At 33.5% G+C, this 20,759-nt stretch overlaps 1 long non-coding RNA gene across 5 annotated transcripts in view; it reads right to left on the reverse strand.

The window, feature by feature from the left end:
* The window catches only part of LOC140596399 (uncharacterized), a 39,471-nt gene that overhangs the window by 6,882 nt on the left and 11,830 nt on the right, over window positions 1-20,759 (reverse strand). The window contains exons 3-6 of one of the 5 annotated variants that reach the window (XR_011998381.1): window positions 19,546-19,746; window positions 2,388-2,435; window positions 1,920-1,966; window positions 314-1,084 (exon numbers count right to left, since the gene is read on the reverse strand). This is a non-coding gene — a long non-coding RNA (uncharacterized lncRNA). Of the gene's footprint in view, window positions 1-313; window positions 1,967-2,387; window positions 2,436-19,545; window positions 19,747-20,759 lie in introns of those variants that run through there. The other 4 variants (XR_011998382.1, XR_011998384.1, XR_011998380.1 and 1 more) reach the window with 4 other exon arrangements.

The following is a 20,759-nucleotide window of genomic DNA, read 5'->3' on the forward strand; positions in this document are numbered from 1 at the left end:
ATAAGCTATCTTTGGCTTTCTCTCATAGTCATAGAAGGAGTTCCAGAAAATAGGCAGAAGTATTCAATAACACTTGAGGCCTAAATGCATAACTGATCCACTGTGATTTCCCTTATATTTTATTGCGCAGAGCGCATCACAAGGATGTGAAAAATCATGAATGTGGAAAATGATTCCAAATCATAAATGTGGAAAGTGATTCCAAACCATGATATGAGTTTCCATAAAGTCCTATTACAATGCATACACATTTGCTAAATCTAATAAATGTTACTTAAGGCTACTAATAGGAGAGAGAATTAAGAAAGAAATATTAAATGGTAATAGTTCTAGTTTTTATTTTTTGTGATATTTCAATTACAACAATATATATTCCATCTAAGCTGTGAAAGATGAAGAAATTTACAAAATTTCATTTTACCCATTAATCATCTGCCAACCATTAAACTTAGTCTTGTAAAAGTTGTTACATTTTTATTTTTAAAGACTGTTTTTAGATAGATTTGCTTTGGTAACAAATAGCCCCCAAACTTCAGTGGTATAAAACATTACTTTTAGTAATTTTAAGCACATTTACTTTTAATCAGGAGCTATATGTTTGTATGCTTTATATGCCTTTCCATTACGGACTGTGATTAAAGGAACAATCTCTGCTTGGGACATCTCTGTTGGCAAAAAGACAAAGCAAGATAGCTGGTAGAAACTTAGAGTTACCTTTTCTACTCAAGTGTGTTAAGTCATATCTGCTCCCGATTAAATTGACAGCTTGTTATTGAAAATAGTAACAGTGACAATAATAATACAATAAAAAATGAACTTATTTCCTTAAACTAAAATATTATGGTGAATTTATATCAGATAGTCATAATAAGTAAGTATTTTAGGGAAGAGTAAGAGTGATAAGCTTATAGCAGACAATGGCTCATAGAAATCCTGAAATATTTCTGGAAAACATAAGGGAGGGAATCAGTATTGGGGTAGGCCATTTTTTCCTCCTTAGAAATAGCTCTCAGATCTTTTCTTCTTTATCCTTGTCTCCAGTCTCTCGAAAGTCCTTCTTTTTGTACAGTAACCCTTGACGTATCTTAAAAGGACAACAGAAAGCAAGGACCCCGAGTTTACATCCACATAAACCTAAAACTCTTCATACATTTTTCAAACACCATGACACTATATAATCTCACATTACCTAAACTTCATCACTAGGAAATAAGGATTCCATTAATTTGCTATTCTAATTTGTGAAAGAAACTTATTCATTCCAACAGGTCTACAACTGAAGTTCCAAATTCAGCTGCAACCTTATGCATCTAAAGACTAAGGGGAGTTTTATTAGTTTCTTAGGGCCACTGTAACAAACTACTAAAAATTGGGTAGCTTAAAACAACAAAAATTTATTTTCTCCTAATTCAGAAGATTGGAAGTTCAAATTAAAGTGTTGACAAGATTGGTGGTGACCGGAGGTTCTCTCCTTGTTCCTGGTGGTTGCTGGCCATTCTTGAAATTACTTGACTTGTAGATATATCACTCCACTCTCTGCCTTTGTCTTTACATGGTGCTCTCCTTTTGGATTTGTTTATGAATCTCTTTCTTCTTATGAGAACACCAGTCATATTGGATTTAAGCTCCACCTTAATCCACTATGTTTTCATCTTAACTTGATTGTATCTACAAAGACACCACTTTCAAATAAAGTCACCTGCATGGGTTCTGAGTGGATATATATTTTGGGAGATTACTATTCAAGCCAGTATAGGAGGCTCAACCAAATCTATTCAGGATAAACTCAAAGACCCACATCAAGACCCATTTTAATCAAACTGCCAAAAGCCAAAACCAGAGAATCTTGTAGGTAACAAAAGAAAAATGACTTATCATATATAAGGGATCTTCACTAAAATTATAAGCAGATTTCTCACCAGAAATTTTGGAGGCCATAAGAAAGTGAGCTGATATATTCCAAGTTCTAAAAGAAGAAAAAGTATAAACCAAGAATAATATATCCAGCAAAATTGTACTTCAAAAATATCATAAATTAAGATTTTTGTCTTATAAAAATCTGAGGGAATTTGTTACCACTACACATGCTCTGCAAGAAATACTAGAGTCTTGAATGTCAAAAGGAAAATATAATAGATGGTAACTGAAAGATGTATGAAGAAACAAGGATTTCAGGAAATATAAATATATAAGCAATTACAAAAGCTATTATTACTGTAACAATAGTTGGTAACTTTACTTTCTGTTTTTTGTAGGAATAAGAAATGAAAACTTTTTAAAATACTATTATTAGTCTAAAAGTATCATTGGAAGTTTGGTTTGTAATTCCACATTTTGTTTTCTACATAATTTAAAAAAACTGGTGAATTAAAAAAATATCAACTTACGGTTTTGGATATACAGCATATAAAGATGTAATTTTGTGACATCAGCACCTGAAAGGAATAGGGATAGAGCTATAAAGGAGCAGAGCTTTCATATAGTATTGACAAATTCAAATTAGCATATTATTATAGTTTCAGGTATAATTTTAAATATAATCCTCATAGTATTCACAAAGAAAATAGCTTTAGAATACACACAAGAGGGGGTTAGACAGGACTTTAAATGTTTCACTAAAAGAATCAACTAAACATGAAAGAATATGGTAATGCAAGAAATTAGGGACAAAAAAGCTATAAGACATATTTGATGTAAATCAAATAGCAAAATGACAGAAGTCTTTATCAGTAATTACATTAAATATAAATTGATTAAATTCTCCAATCCAAACATAGAGAATGGCTGAATGGGTTAAAACATGGTTAAACTATCTGCTGTCTATAAGAGACTCACTTTAGATCCAAGACACGAACGTGTGGAAAGTGAAAAGATGGAAAAAACCCTTGCAAATAGTAACCAAAAGAGGAGAGGGTGGCTATAGTAACACTAGAAAAAATAAACTTTAAATGAAAAAAAGGTAATAAAAGTTAAGGGACATTATATATTAATGTTCATACGGCATGATACAAAATTATAAACATTTATATACCTAATAACAATCAAAATATATAAAGCAAGGTTGTCTTCCCTTGGTAATCTAATCTTTCTTCTTGGAAGAAGCCTTAAAGAAATAGTTTTGCAATAATAGTTTGATGCTTTAATACTTCACTCTCAATAATGATTAGAAAAATCAGAAGAGATTTCTCTGGAGAGGGAAGAAGGAAATAGAGGACTTGAACCACACAACTAAACCAGTTACATCTAACAAACATATATATAGAGTTCTCTACCCAACAACAATCATTCTTTTCAACTGTACATGGGATATTTTCCAGGAAATTGGAACCCTTGTGCACTGTTGATCAGAATGCAAATTTGCACAGCCATTGTAGATAAACAGGGAGGTGTGTATGTGTGTGTGTTTTAAGATTTTATTTATTTATTCATGACAGACACACAGAGAGAGAGAGTGAGAGAGAGAGAGGCAGAGACACAGGCAGAGGGAGACGCAGGCTCCTTGCAGGGAGCCCGATGCAGGACTTGATCCCAGGACTCCGAGATCTTGCCCTGGACCGAAGGCAGGTACTAAACCACTGAGACACCCAGGGATCCCCTCAAGATGGTCAATTTTAATATATCATGTATATTTTACCACAATTTTAAACTGGAAAAAATGATTATTTACCGTTAAAGCAAAAATAATAACAATGTGGTGTGGAGTTTATAACATATGGGGAAATAAATGTGTGACAACAATAACAAATGGCCATGAGGATAGAAATGGAAGTATACTATTATAAGGTTCTCACACTTTACATGAAATGGTTTAATATTACTTGAAGTGTTGAAACGTTAAACATATATACCATCAACCTGCAATCACTAAAATAAGTATTTATAGTTAATTGGTGAACAAAAGTGATATGTGAATTCATAAAAATATCCAATTAGTATAAATTAAAGAGAAGAAAAAGGCAACAAAGAACACATGGAAAAATGGAAACAAAAATAGTAAGATTTAAACCTTGAATGGTTAAACATAACACTACTGTGTTATCTGAGACATATACCTGAGAGGAAAAAAAAAGCAATACCTATACAAAGATTTATATGCAAATTGTTTGTAGTTTTATTCATAATATTCATAATATTATTATTCATAATATCTTAAAACTGAGGGGCACTTGGGTAGCTCAGCGGTTGAGCATCTGTCTTTGGGTGAGGTCATGATCCTGGGTTCTTGGGATCAAGTCCCACATCAGGGTCCCCCCAGGGAATCTGCTTCTCCCTCTGCTCATGTCTCTGCCTCTCTCTCTCTGTGTGTGTCTCTCATGAATAAATAAAATCTTAAAAAAAATAAGACACACACAAAAAAGCATATACTATAGGATCTAACTAAAGAAAATTTTAGAAAATTCAAACCAATAAAAGATGTCAGAAATAAAATCAGTTATTGCCTAGGAAAGATTGGAGGTAGCTTGGTTGGGAACTGTGATTACCAAGGGAAGACACAAATTTTTGTAGGTTATGGAGATGGGTTCAATATCCTGATTGTATTAATTGTTTCACAGGTTTATATATTGTCACAACTTACCAAATTCTAACTATAAATTAGACTTTATTGTAGTTAATTACATCTCAAAAAATAAAACTAGCATAAAGGCTGAAACAGAGACATTAGCAATCCCATTTTAAACAACAAATATAAAGATTAAAAAATTACTTTTTATTATAAGACATAGTTTACATATGTTTTCTCTAACTAGAATTCCTATATGCAACATTCCAGAGAAGCTGTGTTAAAAGACACTGTGTTAAGAAGTAATGTCTAAAAATTTGTCAGTCTATACCATCTGTACCCATTGTATAAACATCTTTCTGTTAGATAACTTGAAGATTTATTATGGAAGCAGCAAATATAGTGCATGTTCACCAAAAATGTATCACATACTGTAGGAGAAGACACAGGCCATTGTATATCAACTAATTGGTCATGGAAAAACTATATATATTAAAAACAAAAAACTTCAACACATTAAGTCAATCATACTTTTGGAACAAGACACATTATTGGTTTCATTTTAAAATTTAGGAGATCCGTGGGTGTAAAATTCATACAATAGTGTTTCTTGTGATTCCTTTTAAAAATGCAAATATCTCCTAGGCCTGCAAATTTCCTGAAATTCAACACCTTCTGCTCTGTTGAAATACACAGATATGTTCATCTTTAATTAATAGCTCACTACAGACTGAAATTTAGTACCCTTCAATTATTATGGTTTGATTTAGAGAAACAATACTTAATTTTTTTTTTTATAGTCAAACTTATGGGCACCTGGGTGGCTCAGTCAGTTAAGCGACCTACTTTTGATCTCAGTTTAGGTTTTGATCTCAGGGTTGTGAGTTCCAGCCCTGTGTTGGGCTCCATGCTGGGTGTGGAGCCTACTTAAAAAGAAATAAAATAAAACAAAAATCAATCAATCAATAAACAGTCAAATGTATTATATTAGTGGTATATGTTATTAAAACTACCTCTCAGAATGCATGGGTTGGAAAGATAATGAAAATGTTTCCCAGTTTGGGAATTACCTCCTTGTCATACGTCAAAAAGTTATTAGAATTAATTATTAATATTAATATTAATCAATTAATATTTACTTCCATCACTTTGTTCATATCTGCATAAGTCCCTATATTGCAGATACCTTATGTAGTCTTAATCTATATCTATACCTGTATGTAACCAAGTGTGCTGGAAATCTGAGACAAAAGAATAGCTTAAAATGGATGAGCATATTTTAGTCTATATGAAATTTACTATCAATTGAGACGATAGGTCTTAATTGATTTTAGTTATGTGTGTATGGGGGAGAGTGTAGGTAAAGGAAACATTAATTGTATCTTTGCCTCAAATTCTGACTCAATAGAAACTTGAATTTTTCATTTTAAATGTTATTTGTTTAACTATGTTAAGTTTATTTTTACCTGAGAAACTTAGGAATCACAGAGACACAAAGATAGTAGTGATCCCATTCTAAATAGTGTGGATATAAAATCTTTTCCTTATGGTGCTAGTTTGTACAGCTCATTTCCATGCCCTGTTACTCACTAATGCTATTATAGTTAAATTGGAATCTTTCTAGTGACAATCACACTACATGAAATGTTTCCTTGTAATTATATTAGAAGAAGATATGTTGTGAAAACTGTTAGCTTGACTAGTTAAAACTTGTAAAATGTATGTTATTCTTGCACTTAGCTACATATTTTTGGAAGAAAAAAAAGTATATACAGTGTTCCTTGGCACCTGTGCGTATGTGTGCTCTCTCTAAAACAAACAAACAAACAAATAAATAAATAAATTATTTTTAAAAAAGAATCTCTGATTTGTAGCCAATTCCAGCAAAAATGTGGGTAACCTGGGGACCCACTACTTGTGATTGGTGTTTGAGGTGGGACAGTCTGAAGCTTTAATCATTGGGGTCTGCATACTGATCCTGGGTAGTTAGTAACGGAATTAAAATAAATTGTAGGACATGTAATTGGTATCTGCAGAAAATTGGAGAATTTCTTGGTGTAGAAAATCTACATATTTGGTGTCTAAAGTGTTGCCAAGAGAGAAACAATTTTCTTTTAAAGTCAAAATATACTCCCATAAACCTGGAATTCCCCAGAAAATACATTGTCTCCATAAGGATGAAATAGGAATTATGCCTCCCCTGCCACACTATGGAAATGAAAAATGTCTGGATTCTTTATCATTGAGTGAGGGCAGAAAATAATTCTAAAATAAGCAGAACGCACTGTATTTATAACCAAGTGCCATTTTACATATATGCAAGTTTGTTTTGGACATAGATATTATTCTTTTTTCATGATGCCATAATGAGGTCATACATTATGGTTGCATATTTGTTTAAAAAGGTTGTAAGCTTCCAGAAGGTGGGGATAGTAGCGTTGAATTTCTCTCATTATCTTCCTGCTGCTGGGTCCAGAGCAAATGTGCAATAAATGACTTGGGTGAAGAACATGGATTATTTGTGCCAGAAGGAGCAGTAGTGTTTGGGGGAAAGGTCATGGCCGAATGCCCTTATGGATTTTGCTTATCTTGGGCAAGGGATGTTAGAATAATTGTAAAATATGGAGAAATTCCTTTTCACTCTGGAAATTTGGGTTATTTTGTGTGCAGAGACCGATATCCTGATGGCTGAGTTATAACTAGAAGAAAAACACTGAATGTGGTTGGGGACAGCCATTTCTCTTTCTTTTATGGGAAGAAATTATGGTTATTACCTGAGATTTCATAGCCATGAATAGAGTACTGATAGAAAGATTCTGAAGTATCTCAGATTTTTCTAGGTATTGTTCTAATCCAAAGAATCAAGGGTTCATAGGTAGTATGAATTAGGAAGCATACAGTTATAATGTTAAGGATTAAACAAACACAAAGACAATGACTCTGAATCCAGACTGCCTAGATTCATATACCAACTCAGCATTTTTTAAAGACTTTATTTATTTATTTATTTAATTATTTGACAGAGAGAGAGAGAGAGAGAGAGAGCACAAGCAGGAGGAGTGGTAGGCAGAGGCAGAAGGAGAGAGAGAGGGAGAAGCAGACTCCCTGCTGGACAAGGAGACTAATGCAGGGTTCCATCCCAACCCTGAGATCATGACCTGGGCTGAAGGCAGACGCTTAACCAACTGAGCCACTCAGGCACCCCTAGCCACTCAGTTGCCCCCCAACTCAGCTTTAACTAGCTGTATAACTTGGAGATACTATTTCTTTGTCTGTACAATGGGGACACCCACAAATTTCACCTCATACAATCATTGACAATATAAGTGAGTTAATTTAGATAAAGTGTGTTTAGGTCATATCTTGACACAATATTACCATATTAATATTATCTCTCTGCTTTCTTACCTGGACACCAGTAAGCTGAGGGGAAGGGAATATACTATTCAACTCTACCTGTTCCACAGCTCTAAAGGCTGCAACATAATAATAACAATAAAAATGATAATAAAATTTATTAACATCTTGTATATCAGTCGCTGTAATTTTATATTTATTTCTTTCCCTTATTACAATGAGGATAGTAACATCAATATGTCCATCTTACAAAGAAACTTATCATTAAAGAAACTTATTACCTTGCTTAAAAACAAACAAATAATAAGCAATGATGTTAAATTCCGGCTTAGTCTAACTTCTGAGTACTCTTTTAAAACCAGTTATGCCATCTTAAAAGGAGAAGAATTTGATAAAACATGCATTGGATAGATGAAAGAACAAATGAATTTCAAAAAAAAACCACATCATCTCTTTTCACAATAAATTTACTTTATGGATATGTTTAGTAATGATAATGACTTCACATTCATTTCAGCACTGGTAAATGTGTTTTTTTTCAGTATCTTTTAAAGGTACTACAGCAAAGTGGTCTCCATAAGGCAAAATAAAATGTGGTGCCCTGGTATCTGTTTCTTTAATTGAGCTTTTAAAATATATATCATTTGAATGAAATTATAATGATTTCATTAACCTATTTTGCCCTTTCTCAAATATACTGACTATAAATGTGATAGGAAATTACAACTGCCCATTGCTGGAAGAAAGCAATCAAGCTAGATTGACCAATATGATTATTACATGCCTGTCTGACAACTTTTTCCCCCTAGATACTGAAGCTGAAGTTGGCAGACCATATAAATATCTATTTGTCTATTTATGAAAAAATTAAATCAGGAAAACTCAGGATCAAAATTTTAATTAATCAGTTTTACAGAAGGAAATCTCAAATTTTTAGTTCTTAGGGATTTCCATTTTAATAGTAATTATAAAACATTCTGGCTTAGTTTGTTATACAGAGGTGATGGATATACATTCAGTGATTTTCAACGGGAAGCTTAAAATGCATTCCCAAATACCAAAATGTTTTACTGTGAAATAATTTTAAAATTTAGGAGAAAAAGAGACTATTAAGCTCTTAAAGGTGTTTAGGTTCATTTGCTAGATACCATATAAGCCAGATGCTATATGAGATATAAGGACTTGCGGATTTAGTAATTTTCTCATCTTTCAAATGTGAAGAAGTGTTGTTAGATATGCCGACATATAGATACCCAGAGGAAAAAAAGAAACAAAAAGCGATGTGGTACTGGAGAGGAGGAAAATAAAATAGCAATCAAATAAAGAACAAAGATGCACTGCATTGTATAGGGGAATGCAACAAAATATTTTCTCTTTCTCCTTCCACCCCTTCTCACCTCACTCTCTCTCTCTCTCTCTCTCTCTCTCTCTCTTTCTCTATCTCTGTTTCTGTCTCTGTCATCTCTCTCTCTCTCTCTCTCTCTCTCTCTCTCTCTCACACACACACACACACACACATTCACACTTACACTCTGGATTGTGACCTGTAGTTTAAAAAAAAAAAAAAAAGAAATCTAAAGTGTTTGGCTGCTGGCACAGAAGCCCCATTTATAGGTGTAGTCTTTTAGGAATAGAGATTACAGAGAATCATACATCAGAAAATGAAAAATTTTCTTTCCAAAAAATCATTGATCATTTTATTATATATATATAACTATTTAATTCACCCTACAGGCCATTTTTTCAAATAATTGCTACTTTTGCCCTTGCTTTCCAACATTATTCACTCATTTTACCCATTTGAGAAAAATCCTCCCCTTAATGAAATATATCTCAAAACAGCTAGCATAAAAGACAAAAGAGTAGTTAGAATATTGAGATTGGCTTATTTTTGTGGGTTGAAAGGATTTTCAACCCACAAAAAAGGGCTTGTTTTCAAATAGGTAGTCTCTACATACATACCTGTGAACAGGATCTAAATACCTCCTATTTAAATAATTTATTATTTGGTTAATGACTGAAAAAGAAATTACTTGTCTTCGTCCAGTAAAAAGTTATGCTCTGAATTAGTATGATGTCTTCTTGTTCAAACCACACATAAATACACAGAGACCTTGATTTTTGCTGAAGATGTGTCCTGAGATTTGATGTATAAACCCATAGTTTGCCCCCCTTTTGGTCTTTCCTGGCACTTGGAGTCCCCATCATATTTTAATATGCTTTATATTCCAATTAGCAGTCCGCTTAAAAATCAGGTTGAAAATTTCTTGTTTATGGGAAGGGACTTTTGTTTTCTCTGTAACACCATTAAGAATTAGAACTGCTGTTTGAAATAGCAGGAATAGACAAAAAAATCCATTGATATAATATTGGACGACGTCTTTCCATAGAATGCTTATTACAAATGATAAACAGGCCTTACCAGGAAGTCCAGGTCATTTAACTTTCTCAAATTATAATTATAATTACCTGTATTTTGAGTGACAGGACCAGGTATCTAGAACCTCAGAGAAGATGCTGTTTTCTCTCTCTCTCTTTTTTTTCCCCCATACCAACAAATTTAAGGGCAGTTTTGAAATAAGACATGTTAATTCTGGAAACGACAATATCACTCTCCAATTTTCTTACAATGCTGGTGCTTTCCTTCCCAGTGTCCAGTAAATTTCCTCAGATCCCTACACTGGGAATAATTAGAATACATATCTCTGTAATCCACATTCCAAGAAGCAAACTCAGAGCAAATCACAATTTTTCTTTTTGCAGAGTAACTTAGTTTATGTTTGTGAGGGGGAAAAAACAATAAGCATAAACTTACCTGTATCAACACATGATTGATTAATAACCTCAAACCCTTTCTGTTTATTTGTATTGGAAAATTGGGTACACGCTAACCATAATAATTTTTTTCTTGGTGAAATTCCAAACACTACTTTGAGTTATAAATAATTTTATGCAAGCAGATGTAGAACTTTTTTTCTTTCTTTCTTTAGTTAACTCTGAGTCTGGGGAGTTCTGCTCAGGAGTGAATTAGCAATTTTGCTTCCATCAGAACCACTTCTCTGCAGAGGTTTATTCTCCAAATAAACCTTTTTTTCCACTTAAAGTCTCCCTAGCAGCCACAAACCCTGTGGCTTCCAAATTTTGCACCTTCTAAGATTTTTCCACCAGCCTTCCTTTCCACTCTCATCTTCATCCCACACCTTTCTTTCATGAAATACCTTCCACTTAATTCACCAGACAATTGTAGAAAATTTTGGTGACCCGGAGTCACTGAAAGCCCAGAAACCAATATGTGGAACACAGGAACCTATATATATGCCTAGGACTTCAGAGTAAGGAGCTTAGGTGGTTCATCAATGAGGAATAGTTATATAAGAATACATATTAAATATACAGAGACAAAGATAAAAATAGAGGGCAGCCTGGGTGGCTCAGCGGTTTAGTGCCTCCTTCAGCCCAGGGTGTGATCCTGGAGACCCGGGAGGGAGTCGATGTCAGGCTCCCTGCCTGGAGCCTGCTTCTCCCTCTGCCTGTGTCTCTGCCTCTCTCTCTCTGTGTGTGTGTCTCATAAATACATAAATAAAATATTTAAAAGAGAGAGAGAGAGAATAGAGATATACTATAGAGATTTATGTACTATATATAAAGAAAAAGATATATGTGCCAGTAGGAATTTGTTTGAAAAGTGTAAATGGAAGAAAAAAAAAAGAAAAGAAAAGTGTAAATGGGCAAACTCTCCCTTAGTTTTTAAATTTTGTTTTGTTGTTGTTTAAAACAGTTTTAATTGTGCCCATTGTTCACAAGAGCGTGAAGAAATTGACACTCATGTTTAACAGCTGGTTTGAAAAAAAGTTCAAATTTTTCTGTAGTGTGATTTAGGAATATAAATACCAATGTATATTAGAAATCAGAAAACTGTGCAAAATATCATATGTAACAATTAGACTTCTAGGGACTCCTCACAAGAAGAATTTACAGATATGTTCACGTTCACCTCAAGTATGCTTAATACAACATTTTTATAGTAGTGAAATGTTGACAGTGATGTAAATACCCAACACAGAGAAATTATTAAATTAATAGTACACATGTACACATATACACACATGTACTGGAAAAATATATAGCTATTAAAATGGCATTATAGAAGACTACTAAATGATTAAGAAACTGTTCATGATCTATAAGATGACAAAGGGTCCTTAAATTATATATATATATAACAAGATATACACATGTGTGCATATGCATATATGTATATATACAAAATTAAACCTGGAATGAAGCCCACAAAAATGTTAATAATTTATCCCTGAGGTATGATAGTTTTGTTTTGTTTTGTTTTTGGTGAGAATATTTAAATTCTAATGTCTTAGCAATTTTCAATTATGTAACAGTGTTGTTGTCTATAGTTACCATGTTTCACATTAGATCCTCAGACTTCTTTTATCTTGTAGCTGAAAGTTTGTACCCTTTAACTAAGTTCTCCCTCTTTTCCCTCTTACCAGAGATGGATCCATCTCTGGCAACTGCTTTTCTACTATCTGTTTCTATGAGTTTTGTGTTTCTGTGTTTTGGATTTTTTGTTTGTTTTTCTTTTTAGATTTCACACATACATAATATCATGCAGTATTTGTTTTTTTCTGTCTGGCTTATTTCAGTTAGCATAAGCCCTCAAGATCCATATTGTCTTCAATGCCAGAATTTCCTTCTTTCCCATGGCAGAATAATATTTCATCATGTGTTTATATATATGTATCACATCTTTTTTTAATCCATTTGTCCATTAAGTGACACATATTATTTCCATATCTTGCCTGTTGTAAATAATGCTATTTTCATTTCCTTTGGATATGTACCCCAAAGTAGGATTGCAGGATCATATGATAGTTCTATTTTTAACTTATTATGGAAAGTCCATACTGGTTTCCTTAGTGGCTATAGATAATTATATAGATAAATATATAAATTCTTTGTTGAGTGAATGAATGAATACAAAACTAATGGAATAATTTAATGAAAAGTAAATGTTCAGGGTTAATTATAGTTATATTGCCTGATCTGTGCATACCACCCTCTCCCCTTTATTCACTCCTGAATACAAAATTCTTCTATCACTCCATGTCTCTCATAGTGTTTAACACAATGCCAGAATGGTGTAAGGTGGAAAATCGAAGCCTATTTATAAGGTGGGATTCCCTCTATGTTAAGAAGTTCTGTGTATATGATACCTATGTGTTTTACACCAACAAACATGTTAAAAAGTAACATCTATTATCATAAATTGAATTCACTGCAGTTTTTACCACTTTTCCCTTAATACTCTTCTAATTATTATTTTTTATTTTTATGTTATAATTTCTCTGGTCAGCCCTTCTAGTGAATGATTTTGTCTTCTAGCACAGTATTTTTCTACCTAGTGGTGGTAAAGAAAGTTTTATTTCCTGATTTATCTTCAAATGCAGACCAATAATTACATAAAATACAATAAGAATTTTTAGAAAGAAATGTTAAAAAAAGACATGCCAAATAAAAACCCAAGCTTTTATATTTCATTCTAAATATAGGAATCCACTTCCATAAATAAGGAGTCCATAGGCAAAAGTGATGATAAGGGAGATTAATAACTATTTTTTCATGGAAATCTTGATAGATCTCTTTGAAACTCAGTGTTTTCACCTGCAACATGGGAATTAAGATAACTAGACTGAAGGATTATTAAAAACATCAAACAACTCACGTAAAATATCATGTAAGCAGGTTATCATGTATGCATGTTTGTGTATGTGACATCATTACGATTATTTATTTTCATTACTTGAGCCGTCTGATTCTCAAGCACTTCATAGTGTGTGTTCCCTGGTCTCCTCCACTCCTGGTTCCCTCAGGCAGAACATTATATATATTTTAACCAGAAGTTTCTTTTCCTTCCAAAAAGACCACTTTATTTTGACTCTGTTCTACTACTTCCCTTAGATGTTTGAAAACTGTTTTTAATATCTTCATCCTCAAGCTCATCAATTTCTGTTTTATACAGAGAGATTTCCTTTGTTATTTCTAAGTAGGATACTTTCTTGGTTTTGCTTTTTTAAGTGGCTTTTTATACTCCTATGCTGTCATATACTGTACTTCACCATATCCTTTTCAAGATTTCCCTTTTTCTTCCTTCAAAAATTTATCTTCCGGAAAGCATTCCTATCTGCTCATGCTTTCACATGAGTTAGTGAAATGTGAAATTTGTTCCCCAAAGTAATGTTCCAGTTCACTTTGACACAGGAAAATACAACAATAAACTGTAATTGTTCTCCTGTAAACAGGTACGTAACCCTCCGTTAAGCTGCTCCTGTGTGTGCAATGGAACTTGAAGTAGCGTGAGTAACCTGCTTGTGAGGAGACCACATAGAACTAAGACACACACACAAAAATGATCCCTGGAAGCTCTTTGTTCAGCCTTGCTCTACTTTCTAATAGTGGATTTTGCCTTCATTTCATTTGCTTTTCTTCTCCACGTTTTGTTTTGCACCACAGTCCTCTCTAAAGAGTGCAAGCCAGTAGTTCTCCTTGAGTCAGTCTCTCTGCATGGTCACATTCCACAGTGCCACTTTTGCATCTGGTAGCACATTTATGGTTTTGCTACTTTGATCTGTTTAATTGTACTTCCTACTGTTCTCTAGAGAACTCTCTTCGTATCTGTCTACAACCTGTGCTCCTCCTGTAAAAAGCAATGTCAGCTGCATTAAATAAAATTCATTTTTGAGTGTATATTAGAGTCCCAGTTTCACTTGTGTATTTTACTTTCCTGGAAGTACCTGAGAATCTCCTTGTAAAAAAGTCTCCAGGCCATATATACAGACAGAAGCTATAAAAGCAGGCTTGTCTCATTTCTCTGGCACCTTGCACTATACACCCTTCACACACAATCCCCCACCACTGCGTATGGGCTGCTGATGGGGTTGCTGGGAAATGTCTTCACATATTTCATCAGTGTTCAGACAGATGGTCTTAAACAGAAACTGTTTGTGTTGTTGTTTTCCTAATCAAACATTTGCTTCATAGAAATAAAATTAATATTCTTCCCACTTTCCTCTTAAAGCATGGTATCTCTTCAAATTCCTCAACCCAATAGCTTTTCTCCTTGCTACCGTTGTGCCTATCATATGTTTTATGCTATGCTTAGAAAATTCTTGAAATCAAGGTCCAGTTTCATTGTCTACAACTTTTAGTCTTTCAATTTTCAAAAATTACCAAGGCGAGATTCTGTTTGCAATTACTATTTTTAAATAGTGTAGTAAATCATATGTAAGATGTGCTTAAATATGTAAAACATTTCTTTAGAGTACTTACTTCCTTGAACTTAGTTCTTGAGCTGATCATTTCCAATAAATAAGCAAGTGCTTATTATTTTGTTGCCACCTTGCATCAGCTCAGACTCCTTCTTTCCTATTTCTGAAGTTCCTTTATAAATATTGCTACCATCATTTAGGGAGCACAAGTATCACCATTGTTTTTCTTTAGTGCCAACTTAAACTGCAACTTTTTTTTTCCTTTTACTCTCCATACTCTATCTCTGCACAACCTCAGATGTCTGTAGGAAGTGTCTTTGTTCTTGTCTGTTTTTCTCTTCTCTCACCATCCTATCTTTACAGACCTGTTATTTCCATTTGGATTACTGCTTCCATGTCCTCACCCTGACTTTCTCAGTCTATGTACTCCTTTAAAGATTTCTGCAGCTATTTTACTCTTTAAAGCTGTTGGCTTGATTCCTTCCCTGGGGAATTTTCTTTATATCATTTTTAAAAATATGAGCCACCACTTTGTGACAGCTGGAAAGGTGAACAGGAATTCTCTATTCTTGATTATTCCTCTTATATTTTTAAAAATTTCTTCTTCTCATAGGGACATTCTCAGCCTCCAAATACCTCTGCCAAATTTCTCAGCTGTTGAGAGATTAATTTCAGCTATTACCATAGCAGGATCAGAAAAACTAACATCTTTCACATTGCATTATAGAACCTCTATTTTCCCTTGTGTGTGTGTATGTATATGTATATGTATATATGTGTGTGTGTGTATATATATATATATATATATATATATATATATATATTTTAAAAAATCTATCAGCTCCTATCATTTTTCCAGGGATCTTTTTGGTAATACAACTATAAATGTGTGTATGTAAGTTAGCATCATTTGATCTCATATTGAAGATTGGCTTACACTTTGATTTTATTGCCAAGTATCTTGGAGTCAGAAAAACCTCAAACACTAGCCCCAGAGGGAAGGGTGGAAGTAAGCTCTGGTGGCAGTTTAATGAATGTTTACCCTTTTGAATCAAAGAGTAGTAATCCTTCCCCCCATTGATATTATCACTTACTATAGATAAGCATTTCCATTCTGTGTCTCTAATTTTCCTGCCCTCAGTCTTACCCACTGATTTATAGAATACATTATTTGCTACAATTATCATCCCATACAATGTTGCTTCTGACCAAGGCATTCACTTTACAACAAAAGAGTAAAGCAAAGGACTCATACCCAAGGGAATCACTCACCTTGTTGGGTGCCTCATTACCCAGAAGCAGTTGGTCCAGTTATATAGTGGAATGGCTTATAGAAAATACCTGGTAGAATTGAAGAAATGTTCTAAATTTTTTTTTATTTATGACCACAAATGTTTTTTTCTGTCTTAGAAAACAGATTGGAAACTCAATGGTTGAAAGTGAGAATGACTCCTTTCATTATAATCCCTCAGAACACCCTCAAAAATGATTTTGTCTCCCCTCCCTATAATTTACTGCTTTGATGGTTTACAGGTGTTCGTTTCCAAAGGCGGAATTGTTTTACAAGGGCACAGTGATGGTTTCAATGAACTCGAAATTAAAAACAAAACAAAACAAAAAAAAACCTTACTCTTACTGAGTTTCTAATGCAACCAAATTAATAGGTAAAGGCCAACTGTTTGTAGTTACAATCTTAATAGTAAGGTGCAATATAATTTCTGCTACACAGTAGAAGCAGAGAGGATTATGTTTGTCCAACTCATGGGTTCTCAAGGCCACAGCAATCAAATATCAAACATAGCATGATATTTAAGGAGTCAAAGTTTGAATCACCTTACTAAGCAGAGTATCACAAACTTTTGAGGCACTGACTGAGTATAAATGGAACGTAGCGTGGAAAGTGAAAGAAACAAGTTTTAAATAGCAACTAAATACCAGTTGTTAAACAAAGACTAGACAAATAATCATATTGTCTTCATTGTTCTGTATCTTATCAGTTGCCTTTTTTAAAGCTTTTCTTTTCTCAGCACGCCATGACTACATTGGTCAGTAGAACTTGCGATTCTTGATCTCAGGATTGTGAGTTCAAGCTCCATACTGGGTATGGAGTATACAATAAATAAATAAACAAGTAAATAATATGAATTTAAAAAGTGAAGACTTTCTTTTTTTCTGCACAATTTTTATAAAGGGTTGAGGGAATGACTTATTAATCAGTCTTTACAGGTTATAGAAGGGGGTTTGTGATTACACTAGAAAAGAAATAAAGACTATCTAATGCTATATATAGTATAACATATGATGAGGATTTCAGGAAAAGAGCAAACACATTGTCACTTGCACATCATCTTTGTCAGTCACATGATCTTGTTGCCATTGTTTGGGAGATAAGCTTGAATAGAAGGCTGTGTACTGGCACTGAGGAAAAGGATTGTTGGTACTCAGAACCATTCTCACCACCTTCCGTGCTCTCTCCTATAGCTTAGAAGCATGTCTAGAACACAAATTTCCCAGGGTGCTTTGTGGCAGGGCTTTGGTTTAGATTATAATAATATGAGTGACTGTTAGATCTGGAAGGCAGAAGTGAAACAGTTCTATTCTTCCTTTTGCAGCAGAAAGCAAAAGCATGGATATGGTGAATGTGAGAATTTTTAGTGTCTGCTGGCCATTAAGAATCATTCTCTTCAGTGTTACAGCCTGCCCTGCAGCAACCAACAGCAGTGACTTCCCGTACCTTTTGAGCAGGGTTGGAAATAGGAACTTCATAATTCCCCCAAAGCTATCAACAAACCTGAGATCTATTGGTGGTATGCCCTGACCTTTTACTTCTCAGTCCTTTCAACAGATTTGTAAGCACTTAATTTGCTGTGCTAAACTCTAAATTGCTTGCAATATTTAAAGAGGTTTATGTTATCCTAATAGAACCATCAATGACAAAAGGTTATACATAAAGTGAATGAGGATTTATAAAGATTTATAAAATAATACTACATGGACTTCTATGCTCATTTAAATAACACTATGCATGTAACAAAATAATTTCTAGTAAATAAAGGGCTCTTAATATCAGTAATCAAATAATATCAATAAATAAAAGGCAAACATCTACAGAGAAATTAGACAAAAGTTGTTAAGAACCAGTACTTAAGAATGCGGTCATTGCTATCCCCTGCTAATTTCTTCTCTGAAAATCCAACTCAACAAAAATAGGCCAAAAAGCAAACCAAAAAAAAAAAAAAAAAAAAAAAAAAACCTCACAGAAAGAAACAACAACAAAACCAACAAAGGGGAATAGATAAAGCATCCATATAATGTTACTTTAAGAAAAGGGGTAATAAAAAAAAAAAAAGAAAAGGGGTAATAGGAAAACTTCCCAACAGAGAAAAAACATGGAAGAAAACCGAGACATTAAAGCAGATAAAATTTGAATCCAACACTCCCAACATTAACACAAAAATATTAAATATGTAATCACAACTTTTACAAAAAAAAAAAAAAAACACTAAGCACACAGGAAAGAATGGCCAGTAAAGAGGAAGATAAATAGGAAGAAAAGAAACAGAACAGTAGGATACATAGAAAAGTGAAATGAGAAAAATTAACAAAAGGAAACTAAATTCAAATAAGTAGTGAACAAGTAGTAAAGAAAAGACAGGAACCAAATATATAACATGTGCAAAACTGAATATGTGAAGGAGAAAATGAAATAAACAAATGTTCCGTTGAGTTTATTAGGAAAGATCCATTTGGCTTCTTGGTGAAAAAGAGTATGTCACTTATAAAGGAAAGGAAACAAGACAGATAAATTGAAAATGAAGGTCCAGGTAATCACTTTGGCTGCAATATTCATTGATAGAAGATCAACACTTGCAAAGAGACTCAAGGAAAGAAAATATGATACAAGGATCTTATATCCAGCAAAGTCATCTTCCAAGTATAAAGTATATAGACAAAACAGTTTTTACCGTAAAATAGCAGGATACATTTTTCATACAAGCCTTTCTGGAAGAAAGGCTATAGTTAGGTAAGAAGTGAATGGAAAGATCCTGGCAAAAGACTATTAGGGAGAATTTATTTATTTACTTATTTTTAGAGATTTTATTTATTTATTTATTCATGAGAGACACAGAGAGAGAGACAGAGGGAGAAGCAGGCTCCGTGCAGGGAGCCTGATAAGGAACTGCAGGATAGTGCCCTGGGCGGAAGGCAGGCGCTAAACCGCTGAGTCACCCAGGGATCCTCCAGTGGAATGAATTTAATATATTCAACTAAAAATTGAAACCATAAAAACCAAGGCAGGAATAGGAATAATAGGATAGAATATAAATATTGGATATTCTGATAATATCAAATGAATAAAGGAAAACAAAATAATTTGGATATTAAAATAATTCTCCTTATTACCTTATGCACAATAGCTTGCAGCCAAAGGACATCTTTTAAAATGACAAATTCGGGCAGCCCCGATGGCACAGCGGTTTAGTGCAGCCTGCAGCTCGGAGTGTGATCCTGGAGACCTGGAATCGAGTCCCACGTCTGGCTCCCTGCGTGGAGCCTGCTTCTTCCTCTGCCTGTGTCTGTGCCTCTCTCTCTCTCTCTGTGTCCCTATGAATAAATAAATTTAAAAAATAAAATGATAAATTCAGGGACAAAAGCATAGATTTCATACAAAGATAAACACAAAAGGAAGATAATATTAAGTGACGGAGCAGAGGAAGGTATGAGGGAGGAAGAGAATGCAAGATTTTTTTCTCATAATGAATACAAAGGGGAGCCTAAATATTTTATTCAAAAGTCTCATTATAAAAATAATCACTTAAAAACTTACTAAATATTAGAGTAGTCATAATATATATGTATAATGTAGCTATATATGTAGATTATATATGTATAATATATCAGAAGATATATATTTATACTCAAACATAAGCACAAATATATACAAAATCTGATATAGCACATCACTTTAGAGTCACGGGAAAGAAGGAGGGAAAGGAGGAGGAGGAAAAAAGGGGGAAGAAGGAGGAAAGGGAGAGGAGAAAAATGGGGAAGAAGAGGAGAAAGAAAACAGATTAATTCCATAAATATTTTTTTTTTTATAATTGAGCTTTAATGAATAGTAGGAAACAATTCAGCATTGCTTCCACTCTCCAAGGGTAGGTTTTCTTTGTTATAAATATTGTTAAATGTTTCCCCAGGCAAGTGAAATATTTTAATGTAGAACTATAGACAAAATATAAATGAATATTGGAGGATATGTATCAATGATGAGTTTGAGAACTTGAAAATCTTTTACCTTAATATTGTCTCTCCGAATTAATTATTTAATGAATATTTTATTATTATCATAAAGAAAAAGAACTGTGTTGGAAAGGGACAGGGAAGGCAATTAGCTGTATGTGATTATTTAAAAAAGAGCAAGTGGTAGGAACATGTGAAGGTATCTTTTTATTTTGATTATTTTCACATATCTGGTTACAGAAACTATCATCTTTTCAGTGCTTCAAAATGCACTAGAATATTAGTTACTGTATACAGGCAGGATTATTTTTTTACTTGTTTGTCTTGTTTTTACAGTTTGCTGCCTTATTCCTAGCACCTAACACCATACCTGATCT

Source organism: Vulpes vulpes, unplaced genomic scaffold (genome assembly GCF_048418805.1).
Source record: "Vulpes vulpes isolate BD-2025 unplaced genomic scaffold, VulVul3 Bu000000642, whole genome shotgun sequence".
NCBI classification, from domain to species: domain Eukaryota; kingdom Metazoa; phylum Chordata; class Mammalia; order Carnivora; family Canidae; genus Vulpes; species Vulpes vulpes.